Source organism: Oryza sativa, chromosome 6, assembly GCF_034140825.1.
Source record: "Oryza sativa Japonica Group chromosome 6, ASM3414082v1".
Taxonomy (NCBI): domain Eukaryota; kingdom Viridiplantae; phylum Streptophyta; class Magnoliopsida; order Poales; family Poaceae; genus Oryza; species Oryza sativa.
In genome coordinates, this window is record NC_089040.1 from 23,434,857 (window position 1) to 23,454,278 (window position 19,422).

General features: G+C 47.7%; 1 pseudogene; it reads left to right on the top strand.

The window, feature by feature from the left end:
- Positions 1-931: 931 nt before the first annotated feature.
- On the top strand, positions 932-17,664 carry LOC107278114 (ethylene receptor 3-like; annotated as a pseudogene).
- The last annotated feature ends 1,758 nt before the right edge of the window (positions 17,665-19,422 follow it).

Genomic DNA, 19,422 nt, shown 5'->3' on the forward strand with positions numbered 1-19,422 from the left:
TTCTTACTGTTCGATCCTACACCTTGTATACCTCTAAAATTTGATTTTGATCCCTTCCATACCCCTCCCGTCAGTTGACCGTCCAATTTCTGTAAAAAGGACCATTTTATCCTTTGGATGAACATAGAAATTTATGAATTACATTATTAAAAATATAAAAGCGTGTCGCCAGAGACTATTATAGTTATGAGTGTTTTTGTGCTATGTATTATTTATCATAAATTTTTTTTTTTAGATAATGCAATAAGAATATGTTTTTATTTGTTAAAACAGTCATAAAAAATGAGGAGCATTCATACAAAGATATGAACACCAATACTCACAATAATTTTTTTATGAATGCTCCCGATAAAAAATCCATTGTCCTATTAAAATTTCAAATAAATATTTTTATTTAGGAAAAAGTACGAATTATCCCCCCCTCCCCTCCAAACTATCGTGGTCGACCGAATTACCCCCCTAAACCACAAAATTGAACATTCTTCACCCCCCAACTTTGTAAACCGGACAAATAACCCCCCGGGCTCAATCCGCGTGGTTTTAATCCTATGTGGCACTCCAGTCAGCAATTCATTTATAAAAAAAATAGGTGGGCCCCACCTGTCAGTTTCTCTCTTTTCTATCTCCTTCCCAATCTTTCACTCTCTCTCTCTCTCTTCTCCATCAATGGCGGAGGAGGCGAGGCGGCAGCGGCGCCGAGGCAGGGCGGCGTAGGGGGCAGGCTCGAGCGGCGGCGGCGAGCGCGGCTAGGTGGCGACTGGCGGCGCGAGGCGAGGCGGCGACGTCGTCCGCCCGCCAACCGCCTCGCCGCCACTGGCGCCTCACCTCTTCCGCCGCTGGGGAGGACGGAGTTCAGGGCGGCTGGAGGAGGGGACGGCGGGAGGACAGGGTGGCGAAGGGAGCTCGGGGCGGCGGAGCTTAGAGCGAGTTCATGGTGGTGCTCCTCCTCACATCGGCCAAGTTCTTGATGGCGCTCGTCTCCTTCCTCGCCGCCATCACGCTGCTCACCCTCATCCCGCAGCTCACCCACGAGATCCGTAAGTCGCTCGACCACCACACCGTGCTCTACACCACCCTCATCAAGCTCTCCAGGGTGCTCGGTCTCACCAACTGCGCCGTCTGGATGCCCGCCTTCGGCGAAATGTGCTTGACGCACGAGCTCCGGCGGGGTGGTGGCGACGATTGCGTTGAGGTCGTCGGCGTTGACGACGCAGACGTCGTCGAGCTGCGGGGGAGCGACGACGTCAAGCTGCTCGGGCCAGACTCGGTGCTCGCCAAGGCGAGTGGCGGCAAGCAGCAGGGCACCGGTGTGGTGGCGGCGATTCGGATGTTGATGCTGAAGGTGGCCGACTTCAAGGGCGGGACGCCGGAGGTGATCCAGACGAGCTACGCCATGCTGGTGCTCGTGCCCCCAAGCGGCAAGAGCTAGGGACAGCACGAGATGGAGATCGTCGAGGTGGTCCCCGGCCAAGTAGCCATCGTGCTGTCGCACGCGACGTTGCTAGAGGAGTCGCGGGCGATGCGCGACTGGCTGGCGGAGCAGAACCGTGAGCTGCTGCAGGCGCGGCGGGACGTGCGCGCTCATGGCGAACGAGGCGAGGCAGGCGTTCCAGGGCGTGATGAGCCAGGGGATGCGTCGCCCGATTCACTCCATCCTCGGCCTCGTGTCCATGTTACAGGAGGAGACCCTGGCGCCGGAGCAGAGGCTCGTCGTCGACACCATGGCGCACACGGCCTCCATCGTCTCCACGCTCATCAACGACGTCAAGGAGATGTTGGCCGACAGCCGCGACCGCTTGCCGCTCGAGACGCGGCCGTTCCACCTGCACGCCATGATCAGGGACGCCGCCTGCGTCGCCAGGTGCCTGACTGGCCGCACTGAGCCCGGGCATGTCACACTCCGTGTGCACACCGACGACGACGACGTGCTGGAGGACAGGCTTGGCCAGAGGTGGGATCCATGGCAGCCGTCCTACTCCAGTGGCTACTCCTCGGTGAAGTTTGCCCACAGCCGCCGGTGCTCGAGTTGCAGCCGTCGACATCTGACAGGAGAGAGAGAGGGGGTGAGAGGGAAAGAGAGAAAAGAGATATTTGACAAGTGGGCCGTATCCTTTTTAAAAATAAAAAACTTGCAGACTGGACTGCCATGTAGACCAAAACCGCTTGCAAAGCTGCTCGGGGAGTTTTCATCCGGTATCGATAGTTGACGGTGAAAAATAACTGGTTTTCAGGTTTAGGGGGTAATTCGTACTCACCCAATACTTCAGGGGGTAATTCGTACTTTTTCCTTTTATTTATTATATTTGTTTTATTTTCAACATTTTCTGCACCTATTATTTAGTCTCATTAGTTTCATAAAATACACATATTATGCATTTAAACAAAATTTTCAATCATTTTTCAACTTTATGTTTAAAGCGAAAGCATCAAGGGTAAAAAAGACAGTTGCAACCAAACGTAATGGTAGGGGCATGGAAGGGATCAAGTTGAGATTTCAAGGGTATAGAAGAGATTTGGTAAATTTCGAGGGTATAAAAATGATTGAGTGAGTTTTCAAGAGTAAATAGGGAATTTACTCGATAATATTAGACGTTTTGTAAAAGGGTATAGTCAAACTTTAAAATGTTTGACTATAAATAATTTCTAAAATATTTGTCTTAAAAATATGAAAACTACTTTCGACGAGTTCTTGTTTCAAGTTGGATTGCATCGGCTTCGATCTCCGACGCGGGGTAAGACTTGTTATGACGGCTTGCATTATCGGGCTTAGTACTTCCATCTCTTTCACACTCTAACTTGTCCATGTAAGACGTCTAGTTATTATATAGATTATATAATCTAGATTGATAGTGTTTTTCTATTTGCATCAACTGATCTCTATCTAGGGTTTTATCGATATTTGCTAGATTACTTTGTTGGCTTGGATTATATAATGTGTCTAGCACCATGAAAATTAGTCAAAGGCTTAATTATCTAGATATTATGTGTTATGCCCTGAAGTTCTCCTCCTTGCTTTAAATTAATAAAATAAATCGCCTGAAGAGATTGTTGAATTAACCTAGAGCTGATTCCTCAAATTAATAAATGCAAATAATAATCGGAATCGGCATGTGGAATTTTTCTTGGATTCTACATGGCAAAATATGCTAACAGGATTTTTAGTGGAATTTTCAGAGCCCAAGAAATAATTTTAACCAATTAAAATGGAGCACAAGCATTAAAGAATCCCTGGAAAATCCCCTTTTTCCTCCCTCTCCTTTCATCATGGGCCGCCGGCCCATCTCTCCCGCTCCCTCCCGAAGTCCAGGCCGCCTCCCCCTCACTCCCTCGGGCGCTGACAGGTGGGGCCCACCTGTCAGCCCTTTCCCTAACCTCCAGCCGCCGCGCCCAAGCCGGCAATCGCCGCCCACGCCGCCGCTTTCCTCGCTTTCCCACTCCGCCCACACCCGCACCCACGTCGCCGCCCACATCCGCACCTCTCCCGCATGCGCGCGCGCGCATGGAGGCGGGGGATTCATTTGAATCCCCCTCTCTCTCCCCACCTCCCCCACGTCGCCGGCCAAATAGAGCCCATTCCTGGCCACATCCGCCTCTCCCTCGCCCATAAAAAGCCTTCCCCGAGACTCCTCTCTCTTTTCCCCCACTCGCCGCTCCCTCCCATGCTTCCTACCGCGCTCGCGTCGCTCGCCGCACGCACCGCCGCTTGTCGCCGTCTCCGGCCGCACACCGCCGTTGCTAGGGTCGCTTCCGCGCCGTGCGCTCGCCGCCGCTAGCTTCGTCGCCGCGGGGGCTATCTCGGCCACCGCTCGCTTGCCACGCACCGCCGCCGTACCGCCACTCCCACGCGCCGCTGCCTACCGCCGTCTCCAACCGCCGCTAGCCGTCACTAGTGCCGTCGCCGCACCGCTCCGTTGCCGCCGTTGGCCTCGCGAGGTCAAGGGCCACCTCGTCCATCCCGCGCACCCAGCCGTCCACCGCTTGCCGCCGCCGTCCGTCGTCGTCTTCACCCACGCCGGCCGAGTCCCTGGTGAGGACCCCCTCCCCCTCCTTTTCTTCCCCTTCCCCGCTTGCGCCGCCGTCTTTGGCCGCGCCGCCGCCTTTGCGCCGTCCGCCGCCGCCTCCCGCCACCGGTTGCCATTGCCGGCGACCGTGCGCGCCACCGCCACTCGCCATGGCCGGCCGGCCGACTTGAAGCCGAGCCGAGACCGGCAGGCGCCATCTTTCCCCCCTTGTGACGCTGGCCGGAGGGGCCCACCAGCCGGCGCCTTCCCCCTCCCCTTTGAGCCATTGACCTGTGGGGCTCGCATGTCGGCGCCCCCCCCCCCCGCTTTGGATGATGTCAGCAGGGATGCTTTATTGCGCAATAAATGATTTAAGGACTTTTTGTTATAGTAATAAACATAGATTATCTTCTAAAAATCATAATTAATTCATCCGAGCTCCGATTAAATCCATTCAAGTCTTAGTAAATTCATAAAAATGCATAGAATCAATTCAAAATGGTTTTTTTTTCCTGTTTCAGTAGACTTATAGCATGTTTTGCTTGTGTGCTTTGTTTGTCACGTAGATTTCGGCCGTTTCGTCGATTCGCGGTTTCTCGAAGACGTTGCTGTGGTCTCATTAGTGCGAGAGCAAGGCAAGTCATGCATTACAATTGATCATATTGTACCTGTCAGGGTTGTGGATACCACATACCTAATAGTAGTTGACTAAATCTCGGCAGGACCCACCACATACCATGTCTTATACGGAAACAACCTTCGGATATAGGAGGAGTTCCGCATAAGGAAGGATGACTAGAGTTCTACATGAAAACGACAAGGACTACTCGGATTGTATCCATATTGGTTTCCCTAGTTCTACTTGGACAAGTGGACACCTATAGGTATAAATACAAGGCCCCCTAGGAGGATAGGGGACACGGAACAATAGATCAAGACAGAAGATCAACATACAAGCCAACATATGTCAGGACAAGACGCCAGATATCAACTTCAGAGATAGGCATGGCTAGTCCCCTACGGTGCCTACGGGTACCGTCAGGAGAGATATAGCGCTGTCTTTGATCTCGCCGGATGCGGATTCGAGGAGGAAGGCTACCGTGTTGTCGACTACGAGTCAGACCTTCAGACCGCCATGTCGACAACACTTAGATAGGCTACCCCAAAGATTGTACTGGTGTGATTATGGTGAATAAGAACAATACCGGCTTCGGCCAACAGGATGTAGGGTTATTACCTGACAATTCAGCGGCCCGAACCTGTATAAAAATCCTCGTCTTCGTCTTTTTTACCTAAGTCTTGCATATATCCTAGTACCAACGATCCCCATACGATGCAAATACCGGAATCGCGACATCAAACGTCGACAGTACCCAATTTACAAATATCTCGCATTTCTATTAAATGTTGCATTTTTTTACAATATCATTTCGGATGGGTCCTACTACTCAGCGATATATTGTTTACCTTATGCCATTGATAACTTGGGTATCAAAATGATTAGATGTTGGTTTAGGAAATGCTTAGCCATGCTTAGTTCAACTAGTACACAAAAGGGGAATCACATTAATGCATAGACTTTGATTATTGGCATAGCTTTGGAATAGAGCCACCGCAATGGTGTTAGTTAATTAAAATACACTATATGGTGGGCTGTGGGTGCATGGTTTTGCTATTTGTGCCCATGGCGATTAAGGACCAGTTCGCGGGATGCCCTGGAAGAACTTATCATACTTACCACAAGCCAACGTGGGCAACGGCTGGGCTTGTAGTGTAGCTTTCCTCTAGCCGACGTACCCACGCAAGGGTGGGCGTGATGGAATTGGGTCGGCCGGGGAGTCCGATTGATCGGCTGCCGGATTCATCGTGGCACGAGAGGGGACTGCCCGCTGCCTTGTGAGGAGTGGGGGTGAAACCTGAGGTGTGGTGCGATTGGTTAGAGGGGTTATGCGAAGGGTCCTGTTACGGCCTCTTTCTGGTATGTCGTGGTGGCATGTCGGCGCACGGAAACGTGTCGTGGGGCTATGTCTTGTGGGTACAGTTGTACACCTCTGATCAGAGTAAAACTATTCAAATAACCGAGCCCGCGGTTATGGGCGGTCGACCAGATTCACCGTGATTAGTCCTACCCCTAGTTAGCTATTGAACTGGTGTAGTTCAGGTGGTTGGTTGGGCCTGTTGCAACGTGGTGTAGCGTTGGACAACGATTGGTTAATATTGATTAATTACTACAACTGTTCTATTGCTTTCAACTACTGCTTTTAAATGCTAGCTTTATGCAAAAGAACCTTTAGCCTCCCTTGGATATATCCTGCATCATACCTTCTCTTCCGGTATGACTTGCTGAGTACAGTGGGTAGTACTCAGTCTTGCTCTCTTTTCCCCCACGCCAGAGTTGAAGTTCTTGTTAGTTGGAGCCGTCTCAGAGAGGTTGGTTTCGTCGCTGCCGTCAAGGATTGCTTGTGGAGTGGAGTCGCCCCGCTGCAGAAGTCAAGCTTTCAAGTCTAGCTTGTTTTTTTTTTCCGCTGCATTTGTAATCTTTTATATTTTTGTAAGACGTGGATCTGTATGTCAACAATTGTCGTTTGTGTACCCTGGCTGGTCCTAGACAGGGGTTTAATGCACATTCAGCTTAGAAATTCTGGTTCGTGAATTTCTGGGCGTGACATTATGTTTCTTTTCATACTTAGTGCGGCCTCAATTAAGTTTGATCTACTAAGCCGTGCTTAGAACCATAATCTCTAGATGCTTCTTGATTGCAAATAAGGGTTTCATCGGGGTTTCAGCCGATGAGTTTTCTAGACGTTTGTTCATATTTCTTAGAATTTAATCCCAAGTAATGTTGCCAGAAATATTAAACGGTAATCTTATGGGTTACAAAAATAAATCCACAAGCGCACGGATATACAGCTGAGCATTTCACCTGGAAGTATTTCCAAGGTATCATATTTATTTAATACCAAGGAAATATATGGTAGGAGAGTACGATGCTATAAATTCTTATCATACTTATGTAGATCAAAGCTTTATGTAGGGGTTAATCATTTGAGTATAAGGATTGATTTGACACATAGAAGGCTCAGTTTAGAATATTGCCACTAAATTATAAGTCTAGGCTAAGCAGAGAAGAAATAAGAAAAGCTTCATTCCTGTACTTCTAGTATATACTCCCTCCGAGTTGATAATACTTATCATTTTGGATAAGGACACGGTCTCCAAAAACCAACTTTGACCATTATTTTCCATTATAATATGTATAAAAGTGTTAACAAATATATGATTTTATAAAAGTAGTTTTTAAGACCAATCTACACATGTAGTGACCATATTTGAAAGACAAATATTTTAAAAATGATTCATAATCAAAGATTCTAAAGTTTGACCTCACTCTTGTCTAAAACGATAAGTATTATCTATCCGGAGGAAGTAGTCATTTTAGTATACACTTTCTATTGTACAACTATGTGGTTAATACCTCCTAACTATGTCCTCCTGGTATATCGAGAAACCACCCCATATTGTCGAGTTCCTTATGACAATCCGTCATGGCTATCCAACCGATTAAAGTTACGGAGGAGTACCCGCACCAAACACCCGTACTGAGCTGTCACCATCAGCGACCCACCTCTATAGATCTGTGGCAAATAGCACCACTTAATGATATCTAATAATCTAAGCGCCGCACTTAGCTTCCTAAATATTACTCTACATCTCTGCAGATGATATAGAGCAACTAGATAAATAGACACTAAGCCAATACCATTGTATATCTCTGGTAAGCTAGTCACATAATTAATACAAGGCAAGTATAACCCAAAGTTGGTACTCGAATAATTATGCAAGGATCAAAACTATATAAAGAAGAATATTTCATTATCGGATAAAGTCTTACAAGAGACAGAAAAGCTACTAGAACCATATTCGAATTCTCCGGAAGACTTCAGGAACTAGAGAAGACTATTCTAATTCTAACTCTACTAGCACTAGAGCAAAGTATGAAAACTAAAGAGCTTCTTCACTTGATTCCTTCTTGGTGTGTGTTGAAATGGAGGAGGAGAGAGCCTTTTATAGCTGCTTAATGATGGTTAGTAGCGCCAATACCGGTCACAACCGCCATAGAGAAGTCGGTAGTAACCGTCATAGGCAGTTGTGGCTGGGCCGGGCTAGGCCGGGGTCGGCCAAACCCAGGGGTCGACCCACAGTGGCATGTTGGTTGGGCCTATTTGCATATGTTCTAATTGGTTTGTGAGCCCATCCATCCATATGTTTGCCACATGTCGGGCTTTGATTGGTTAAACGATGAATTTCCATCATTTCTCCTCCATCTATGAAGTAATCTCCTGTATACAAATAATTTGCCAAGTACAAGTGAAACTAGATTATTTCTAATTAAATATGCATGCAAGTATTGCTAGTCAATTGCATTTCTTGGATTATCTCTTATTTTAATGCATAATCTAGATATTGTCACAATTAGATAGTCTGCACTTCTCTGTGTCATCTCAAGCTTGTTTCAAAAATGGGTTTAGGTCAATGATGCCTAATTATTGTATTTTATCCAATTGTTTATAACCAAACAAAGTCACATTTTATGCAATAATTGGAATTGCATTAAAAAAAAGATAAGTTAGCATTATCTTTGAGGACTTGGAGGGAAAAACATAGTGTCATGTGAATAATGGATAACAATGTAATGCGTGATAATGAGCTCAACGGAAGTGAATGGATGAGTAATCAATGATTCAATTCGATGGATAAGTAGCTTTTTGATCCAACGACTAATAACCCTATACTAATGCGATATGATGACTTGACATTGTTGATTATATGGTTTCTTGCATGTCTTGCTTTATTGGGTACCAAACCATACAAGAAGATAGGATTGGGAAGCATTTATAACTAGAGCTACAACTTTAGAGTAAGTGATGAGAGATCTCTTGGCACAAGTTTAATGGTAAAGATAACTGTTGGTTTTAGGCCTATATTTTAGCCAACGTGTAATTAGACATAAGATTGACTTCAGCTGCTTTTCCCTCTCTAATTTTACTTATATTTAATGCATTTATCTTAGAACATGTGTAGAGCTAACTTTTATATAAGAGTCAATACTCTTTATTTTTTTCTCTCCATTCTTCGCATATGCATATAGCACAGAGTTATTTTGCTCTTTTATCTCAATTCATGGATAGTTGGCTATAAAAAAATCATGCATAGTTGTCTACATGTACAATTAATTTGTGAATGAAGTTAACTTTTCCTTTTAGTCTGGCCTTCTTTAGTTGTAAACATAGATAGCTAGATGGGCCGCTTGGCCCGACACGGCTCGGGCATGACCGGGCCTAGCTTCTAGATCAGTCGGACTAGTGTGGCGCGACCTACATGTCGGGCCAAGCTGGGCCTGCCCACTGCTGCGCCAATGGCCTAAGTATGGTCCAATAAGACGGGTCGTGTCGAGCCGGCCCAAAGGCATGAAAACCTATGTGCTCCTCCTTCGAAAAAGTATATTTTGTCTCTCTCGTCTCTTTGGGCCATCTCTTATGTGGTCAGAATAAGTCTATTTGCGTCCCTCATGTCTTCGGGCCGTCTCCGGCCAGCACACCGTGCCAAGATAGAGGCCTAGGTATGACCCAAAAGTCGGCCTGGACCGTGCTTGGGACGGGCCAAAACCTCGTGCCGTGGGCCGGGCCGTCTGGTCTCAGGCCTTTTGGTTTACTATAGTTGTAACCCGAGGAATATTTAAAACAGCCAGCACAAAATTTCTAGCGGGCTGGATTTACGCAGCAACTTTTGGACTGAAAGGAAGGGGCCCCAAGGAAACTAATCGGGCATTTCCTCGCACTATATGTTCCAAGCCCGATTAGAAGAAACAAGTCTAAAGCATTTACTTTCGTGATACATATAAAACACTTTGTGTTACAGTATACCGCAAGATGATAAGATAACTTCAATTCACGTGCACACGCACTTTTTTTTTCGAAGAAGAGAGCAAGGGGACTGCTTCGTTTCATTAATAAAGAAGAGAAGTGAGTTTATATACTCTCTCTGTTTCAAAATATTTGACACCGTTGACTTTTTAGTATGTGTTCAACCATTCGTCTTATTCAAAAAATTTAAGTAATTATTTATTCTTTTCATATCATTTGATGCATTGTTAAATATACTTTCATATATACATATAGTTTTACATATTTCATAAATTTTTTTAATAAGACGAACGGTCAAATATGTGCTAAAAAGTCAACGGTGTCAAACATTTCGAAACGGAGGGAGTACAAGTGTTAGGGGGAGGGCGTGTTTACATAGGGGACTATTATCACGACATTCGTTAGCTCTCTAGGCTTTTTTGCCCCTGCCATCAGGCTCTGGCCTCCTCTTTTTATTTTTTGCTATAATTGTGATCGGTGTTGTGGCAATGTGTTTCAAGACTCCTTCCAAACTTTATAGACGACTAGCTATAAGGATGAGCGAGCGGAGTCTGCGCTTTGATGCACTTGCATGTCCTTCCTCCGTTTCACAATGTAAGTCATTTTAGCATTTCTCATATTAATATTGATGTTAATGAATCTAGACATATGTACCAAGTAGAGCTTGGTACAACCCGCTTAAATCAATGATACTCACGAAACAATTTACTTGTCGTGTGGTTCTATTATTTTAAATCTTTATTAGATATGTTTATCGTTGTCACATTTCAAAGCAGCTTTAGAGATGTCTTTCTCGTACTTACTAAAAAAATTACTACCCCCGTTCCAAAATAATTGCATTTCTAGGATTCAAAATTTGTCCCAAAATAATTGTAATTCTATAGTACTAATTGCCCCATCAATCATATCTCATTCAAATTTCTCCCTATTTTACCCTCAACCATCTTCCCATTCTCACATAAACACCATTTAATGAGGGGCACCATAGTCTTTCTTCTCAAACCTTAATATATGCTAAACAATATAGAATTGCAATTATTTTGGGACGGAGGTAGTAAAGCTTTGCTTTGGGAAGTATTATTAGCATGTATTAATGATGATAATAATGTAATTTGCAACAGTTTAGGGTGAGATTGGTTGAACGACAAATGGAGTAAGCTGTAACGGAGGGAGTAGTATAAAATTGATGCATGTCCCGTCGCCCATTGCATTGATGCTTACCGTAGACCCTAAAAGTAAAGCACGCAGACAAGGATATGCGTTCCCGTCCAATGCAAATCCACAAGTTTGAGTCACCCCATAAAATCGTTCTAGGATTCTTGACTTCAAAGGTTGGTAATTTCGCCGAATACGTACTATAGAGGCCTAGAAAAAGATGACCGGTGACTTCGAACAAGAGAAACCAAAAAATAACGACCCAAAGTTTGTCCCAAGTCTTCGTTTCAAATTGGGCCAGCCCACCATTTCTTTCAACGGTCGGAAACTTTACAGACCGACCTCACCGACCTCCCCCAATATATATCTATAGTCTTAGACTATAGGAGTGGTGACAGTAAATTTATCGCCTCTTTAAGTATTTTGTAGTTTTACAAACTGCCTCTGATCTATTTTAATACTGTGGAATAGTCCAAGATTTGGTCCAATCAAGTGATAAAAAAAATAAAATAAGCAAACAAGTGCTGCTAACATATATTTGATTAAAAATATATTTTATATGGCATTTTACAAGTAAAGCTAACACGACTAGACTACTCTATTTCAATCCTTTAATGTAGTCCTAGTAAACATGCCCAAGTTACAGTGTTTTGTTAAAAAAATACTACCCCTCCGTTTCATATTATAAGCCACCTTTAGTTTGTCCTAAATCAAACATATTTAAGGCTGGTCAGGTTTCTAAGAAAAATATAGTAGTATTTTCAATCTAAAATAACTATGCTATAAAACTATAAACAAGATAAATTTGATGAATAATGTTACAAATATTGTTATATTTTATATAAATTTAATTGAACTTAAAAAATTTTAACTTATGATAAATCCAAGGTAACTTGTAATATAAAACGGATCGGACGAAGTACTACAGTATTCCTTAATTCAGCGCTCTTCAAAAAAATTATTAAATTCAGTAATTGTGCTTTGCTCGTTAGGAGCAGTTGCCAATAAAGAAAGGGTTAATTGAATCCATGCCATTACAAATGTGCATATTCAGATAAATGCCATTCTAATTTATCTATTTCTAACCGTGTCATTGAAATTTTACAAAATTAGGACCGTGCCATTGCCGTCAAGTTTCCATACATCTCCATCATTTTTTTTTTTTTGCCGTTTCTTCTTCTTTTTCCCTCCCATCGTCTTCGCTTCGCTCGGCAGTTGTGTATGATGTCCGGGGGTTCAGGACACCAACGCCGCCGTGGCCAGCGCGTTGATTTCTCCTGCCATGCACGGTTGGTGGCCAGCGCATGGCGGCGTGGCGGCGGGCGTGCCAGGCGGGACAAGGCGCCGCTGCGGCCGACGGTGGGTGCAGGGTGGTGCGGTGGCCGGCGCAAGCACGGCGGGCGGCGCCCGGGCGAAAGTGCGGCGGCCTCAACGTGGCTTCGGGGCAGGCTCAGCGGGCGGCGGGTGGGGGCACGGTGCGAGCGACGGCGACGCACGCCAGGCTAGTAGCTCGACCACGCTGTACCTCTTTTTTTTTATGAACCCTAAGGCGGAGCTTTGTTCCACTTTTATATTTAGAAGAAGAGAATTGACCCAGTTTATACGGAAAACCGGGCCCGAAAATCATACAACTGCACGGTTAGTCACAGGAAAACCGGTTGAAAACCACCGCTACACAACTAACAACTACGGCGGAGCGCAAACGCAGGACGTTGCTGCCAAGCTAAACACAAAAGTGACTAAACAGCTCCTATATCACAGAAGAGGTGTTATCGTTGCCGAACTAGCAGCCCAAGCGACCCAGCAGAGCCGACTTCACAGCCGCAGCGACACTGAAGCCACGAAAGTCACCAAAGCGAAAAGCAGCTCTGACATTCAACAATAGACATCAGCCAAGCCACCGAGGAGCCACTTCCTTCACACGGCCAGCACCAGAACTCCTTGGAAGAGACTGCATCATGTCATCGTTGCCAAGCTTCACCGCACCCCATCAGCGAGCAGCTCTAACTTCATCCACAGAAACAACCGAAGAGCGTGATGCCCACCACAAGAAATGAAGCGGACCCAAGAAGGCGAAGGCCTCACCGAACCAAAGGTATGAAAGCTTTTGAACCGAAAAAGACCATCAACAGTCATCGATGCGTTGGAACTTCTCCGAAGCGATGCCCTCAAGGACGACACGACGCGTAACACCGCCGCCGCTCGTCCGAAAGCCGGAACAAGGTTTTCACCAGGAGATTTGTGGGGGATATGAAAGAACACCATGACAACGCCTGCAAGAAGGGAAACGACGCCGACGAGCGCCGTCGTCATCGAACCGGCCAAAGGCACGGCAAGGCTTTCGCCAGTATCTTCACATCATCCACACAAGCACCCCTACATCAACGGCCATAGAATAGTCTATGACGTCTCATAAGCATTCATACCTCGACCATAACAAATGGCAAAGACGAGCCCTTGGTCACCCTTTAAATTCTATCAATCCGTCGCAAACTCCTACAGCAAGCCGAAGCCTCTGCCCTCCCCCTAGCATTCCCCACGACCAGAAAAGGGTCCGGCCAAAGAAGGGGGGAACCGAAAGGAGGGAAAAACACTCGGCCGGCAGCAAGGAAGTCACCGCCGCGAACATCAAGCCCCATTCCTGCTTCACGCCAGCATAAGCCGTCGTCCCGCTGACTCCACATCCGCACATCGCCGCCCATGAGCCACCAAACCTCCACCGGCTAAAGAAGCCCCCTGCCGAGTAGGAAGCTCATCGCCAGTGAGACACCAGCGAGCAACCCCGCCGGAGCCCACCTAGGCGACGCTGCGCAGCCGTCGAGCTCGCCGGAGCCTGTCCGAACCATGCTCCGGTCGTGGGCCACTGGATCCAGCCAGGGCGGCACAAGCCGGCTCAACGTCTGCGCCGCCGCAGATCCGTCGTCGTCGTGACCACCACGCTGCCACAACCTCTGCCTGCGCGCGGACGGTTCTAGCTGCCGCTGCCCACCGACGGCGATGCCGCCCCTGCCTGCCGTCGTCTCCGCGCCGTCTCCAGCCCTGGCGCCAACCTCCCGTCGACGCCACGACCTCGGCACGAACCGCTGCTGCCCACCGTGACGCCGCCCCTGCCTGCCGCCGGTCTCCGCGCCATCTCCAGCCTCGTCGCCGACCTCTCCACCAGCCGCCGCCAACCCCCGTCTCTCGGCACGCCGTGTCTCCCATCACCCAGTCGAGCAGCCATCAGATCCGGCGGCGGCGGCGGCGCTGGGTCCGCAGCAACACGCCGCACCACCTCCTCGCGCCGGAGACGGGCCACTGCCGGGTTTTGGTCCCGCCACCGCCATCCCGGTGGGCCGCGCGGTTTCCAGCGGCGCGCACTCCGGCGGCGGTGAGGTGGGGAAGAGCAGTGGAGGGTGGCGGCGGCCGGGGGCTAGGGTTCGCCACCGGTCGCCCGCGCGTGGACGACATGGAGCGTTCGGTGTTCCACACTGTGCTAATCGACCTGGATATCTGCCATCCGTTGTGGTGTTCCTTCAATCCTTCTCCTTGCCTTGCTCGGATGGTATCTATGGTGGAGCAACAAGATGAGCCAGAATGGCAAGAAAAAAGAAAAAGAGCAGGAGCTCCACCATGAATGTGTACTTGGGCCGTCAGAAGTCGTCGTCCAGGGACACGCGGACGCTGACAACGACGGCGGCGATGACGACGACATCGTCATACCAGCAAGCATGCCAACAAGGTTTAGCTTCCAGAGATTACAACGACGGGTTCGTCACTGTGTACAAAGGGGAGCTTCCAGTGGCACGGCGAGGGACTCATCACCATGAAAAAGCTCGAGGCTAGTGGCGTAATTCCAGGGCTTATTTAGATTGCAGTCAAAATAAACCTTACCAAGTTTTGGCAATACCAAAATTTTGGTAAGATGATAATATTGTCAAAATTTATCATCTTGTCAAAATTTTGGCAGGATTTCTTATGTATTGACTCAATTTAGCAAAAAACTAGATGTAGACATTTTTTTGGTAACTTTGCCAAAAAAAATGGTATGGTTGAAAATGGCATCAAAGTTGTCGACAGGGGATACCCGTAGACCGGATATAGAGGGTATTGGGGTATGTTGGTACGAGTATCTACGTAATACGACATCAAGCAAACAAAAGACAAGGATTATACTAGTTCAGGCCCCTTGGTAGGTAATGGCCCTAATCAAGTTGGTATGGGATTATATGATAGTGACCACAGATTACAAAGAGAATAGCGGACCTCGATGATACCGACGAGACCGTAGTCGAGTTGGTCCGACTAGATCACCCGGCGACTTGGCTCTTGTAGGCTCCGACTACGTAGGTTGTGGTGGATGTGTTGGCGGTGAGATTCCATGCCTTCGGTCATGCCCAAGGGGTCCCTTTTATACCGCGGGTCAGTTGATCTCCAAGTAGAACTCGGAGATATCGGACCCCTCACAATATGGTAAAGATCCAGTTTTGTCCGAGTAGGACTCCTTCCATCTGTGGATTCTGCTTCTATCACGTGATAGATTTCCTTAACGTACACTGGGATTATCCGTATACACGCGGGTATACCGTACCAGTATACAATCGTATGTCCAAGGATGGAGGGTATACCTTATCCGTAACCCTGATAGTAGCCCCCGACTTCTGCTTAAATGAACTCATGTAACCGATCGCGACTTCTGATGTCGGAATCGTTGTCGTTCTCATCTGGTCGATCTCGGTGTGAGAACCGTAGAGACGAAGAGTTATCGACAACGCCGTATGAAGTTCAACGGTCATGAGTGAATTTACATTGAAGTCTAAAAACTACCGCGCGTAACGGACCCAGAATTTTCCGGCAGCAATCTCTCTCCTTTCCTTGGAATACGCACCGTCGGTAGTGCGCTTATTTAAAGGGATTTTGGGGATCCATTTTGAAGTCCGTTTGCCAGAAAACTTCTTCCGCCTTCTAGCGCTCCTCGTCTTCTCCGCTCTCCGCACAGAAAACCCTAATTTGCTTCTTCCCTCTTGTTCTCCGGCGATTCCCCGGCGGTGATGGATCTCGACAAGTCCACCTCAACCACCGCGTCCCTGAAGAAGTTACATGACGACGGCACCCTCCCTGGTCGCGGGACCATGTAGAGGGAGATAGGAGGTATTGAACCCGAACCCATCTTGGGCCGTATTGTTGCGGTCGAAGATTACATTTCTTGCGGTTTTCTTCGTCCGCCTTCCGAATTTCTTCTTCTCGTGTTGAAATTTTATGGCATTTCTTTGCTTCACCTGAACCCCAACTCCATCGCATTCCTTAGCATTTTCTCCTATCTTTGCGAGGCCAACATTGGGGTAGAGCCTTTCCTCGATCTTTTCCATTTTTATTATGAATTACGCTGGATAGAACCTGATAGGGTATCCAGATGTGTTGGATTCCGACTTCGGGATCGCCCGAAGTCGCGCTACATCCCCTTCCACTGCCCCTCTTCTCGCAGCAAATGGCGGGCGAGATGGTTCTATCTTTAGATAGAGAACTCGGATCCTGTCCTTGTTGTCCCTGAAGAACAACCAGACAAGATCCCAGAGTGGACCGCCAAACCCGCCCTGACTCCCTCCCTCCAGTCTTTCATCGACATCATCGATGACCTCCGAATACGGGGGTTGTCGGGGTATGAAGTCGCTGCCGACTTCGTAGGTAGGCGGATCCAACCACTCCAGGCCCGCACCTATCCGGCCTTCGATTATTCGGGGCTAGAGGACACGACCCTGGTCTCTCCTCGGGGTATTTTTCCTTGCATTTCAAATGTTGTTCTGGGTGTGCCTGTTTCTCCTGACTTATCGAGTTACTGTTCTCAATCTACAGGTCTGGACAGCGACACCGTGGCATGCCGCGTCAGCCAGGTGATGATCATTGCTCTAGCGACGGCGAGCGACGTCCCCGTACCCCTTTGCGAGAAGGGTCTGGCTGAACGCGAGGCTGCGATCAACGTGAGTGTATTCCACGACTCCTTTACATCTTTCTCCCCGTGATCGCGTTGTGACTTCATGTTACGCAGGCTCTCCCTCTGATGGATGTCATCGGGCCACTCGCGGACCACCAGGCGGCGACGTCATTGAAGGAGGGCGTCACCAAGGAGGCGTCCGACGTCGCTGCCGCCACTACCACGAGCAGCAGCGACGTTCCGAAGAAGGGGAGGAAATTCTCCTCCATACTCGGGACCCGTCAGAAGGCGCCTAACCTGGCGGTAAGCCTCTTATGTCTTTCAACGCGTAGTCGGAATGTTTTGACCTCACACCATGCTATCTTGCTTAGGCCTCGGACATGTCCCCCCCCGCCTCAGCGAAGGCAGAGGCTGGTGACGATCGGCGAGAAGTAAGTAGATATTTTTGAAGTCTTTTTATTCACGAAACCTTAATCGTCTAATTTTACGACGGAGCGGAAATTCTTCGCAGGGCGGCGCGGGTGTTGACGGTCGTTATCAATCAGTTTCGACCGTCAATATTACTAAAACAAGAGAGAACTAGTGATGCTTGCAATGCATAAATATGTTAGAATAATAATATTCCACTAGTATAAGGTCTACTAACATTTTGCAGAGAATGACAATAAAGTGAAGGAGAGTCGACATCAACTCAGACGATAAATCAATCGGACGATGTCGAGAACCAGACTTGCGTATGAATGGGCCAAGAACGCAGACTTGACACGATATACCTTATCCGTAACCCTAACAAAAATAAACATGTCCCTAATTTTATAAAATTTCAATGGCATGGTTACGAATAGAAGAATTGTAATAACATTTATCTAAATATACACATTTGCAATGGTATGGATCCAATTATAACCTATAAAGAAAAAGATAACGCATCTCCTCTATCGCGACAAAATAAGATTGGTCTGCCGTCGTGCGTGATAAACAAACTAAATTGCCCCAAACCTGTGTCTCTCCTTGCTCGTGAATTTTTCCCGATCCTCTCGTTTATTGCGTCGAATCTTCGATACACCGCAGATCCACACGATAACAAATTGTACGCGTGGAGTAGACGCGAGGAAATATTGCATCATAACAAATATATTCAGACGAAAGAATCAAGAGGCTAGTGCACTAATGCGAAAACGATTTTTCCATGCAGCCAAAAGGGGATTTCACGTGTGGATGGGCTACCCACACACACCCAGATGTCTGCAAAAATCGCTATTTTTCATACGGATGGCGCACCCGCACACAAAAATCTAATTTTGTTGTGCAGTGCTTATGTCACCCGCACCCAAAAATAATTAAAAAAAACTGAACCCAAAACCACTGAACCCAAAACCTAGAAGTCGTCGCCGCCGTCGTCCACGCCAGATCTGCCCTCTCCCGTGGTTGTCGTTCCCATCGCCGTCACCGGTTCCGCCACCACCATGCCTCCTCCCTACCGCCCGCCGCCATCGTGCCGGCCGCCACCGCCGGATCCGGGCGGGTGACAGTCACCGTCGCCCCACGCCGCCTTCCGCGTGCGGCCGCAGTCGCGCACCAGCCGACATGAGCACGCCGACCGCCGCCGTCCGTGAGCACCTCCACCATGGCGAGCATCCTCTTCCAGCTGGAGACGGGGAGGTGCACGACCTTCTACTCGCCCGTCAGCAGATCGTAGGCGAAGCTGAGCGCCGCCGAACTGCTGATGATCTCCCCACCGCCCCGGCCGCCGAGCCTCGCCGCCTCGTCGCCAACCTCCCCGAGGCCGGTCGCTGCCTCACCACCTCGTTGCCCGCCGCCACGCCGCCTCCCGCCCACTCCCACGTGGAGAGGAGAGGAGAGGAGAAGAGGAGAGCAGAGAAGAGAAAGAAATGGAGAGGAGAGGAGAGAAAGAGAGAGATGAGTGGAAACAATAGGGAGAAGAGGTGAAAAATTTAAAGTGAGTGAGAGCGAGAAGAGAGAATTGTACTTTTGCGTGTGGCCTGGAAAAATAGGTCCATTTTCGCGTGCCGTCCATTCAAGAGGCCTGCACGCGAAAACCGATTTTTCCATGCGATCCTCTTAAGTAGCCGCACACGAAAATGGAGGATGATTTTGACATACACGATCAGTTATAAGTTATTATAGTCCGTCTTCGATGTAAAGAGGTCCCTTTACATGAAAATTGTTTTTTAAGCAGTGGTGGATTGACGTCTTCAATGAAGATTTACCGGTTATTCCCTCTGTCCTATAGAAACAAATATAATATGATATGTAACATTTATTTATTTTGATTCGTCGTAGAATATGTCATTTTTTTAAGGACGAAAGAGTAAACACGTAAGAGACGAAATAATTAATCTTTATAGGAAACGAAGAGAAATTGATTCTAATGCAATTAGTTTAGTCAAATCATGAGGCTTCAATAAGA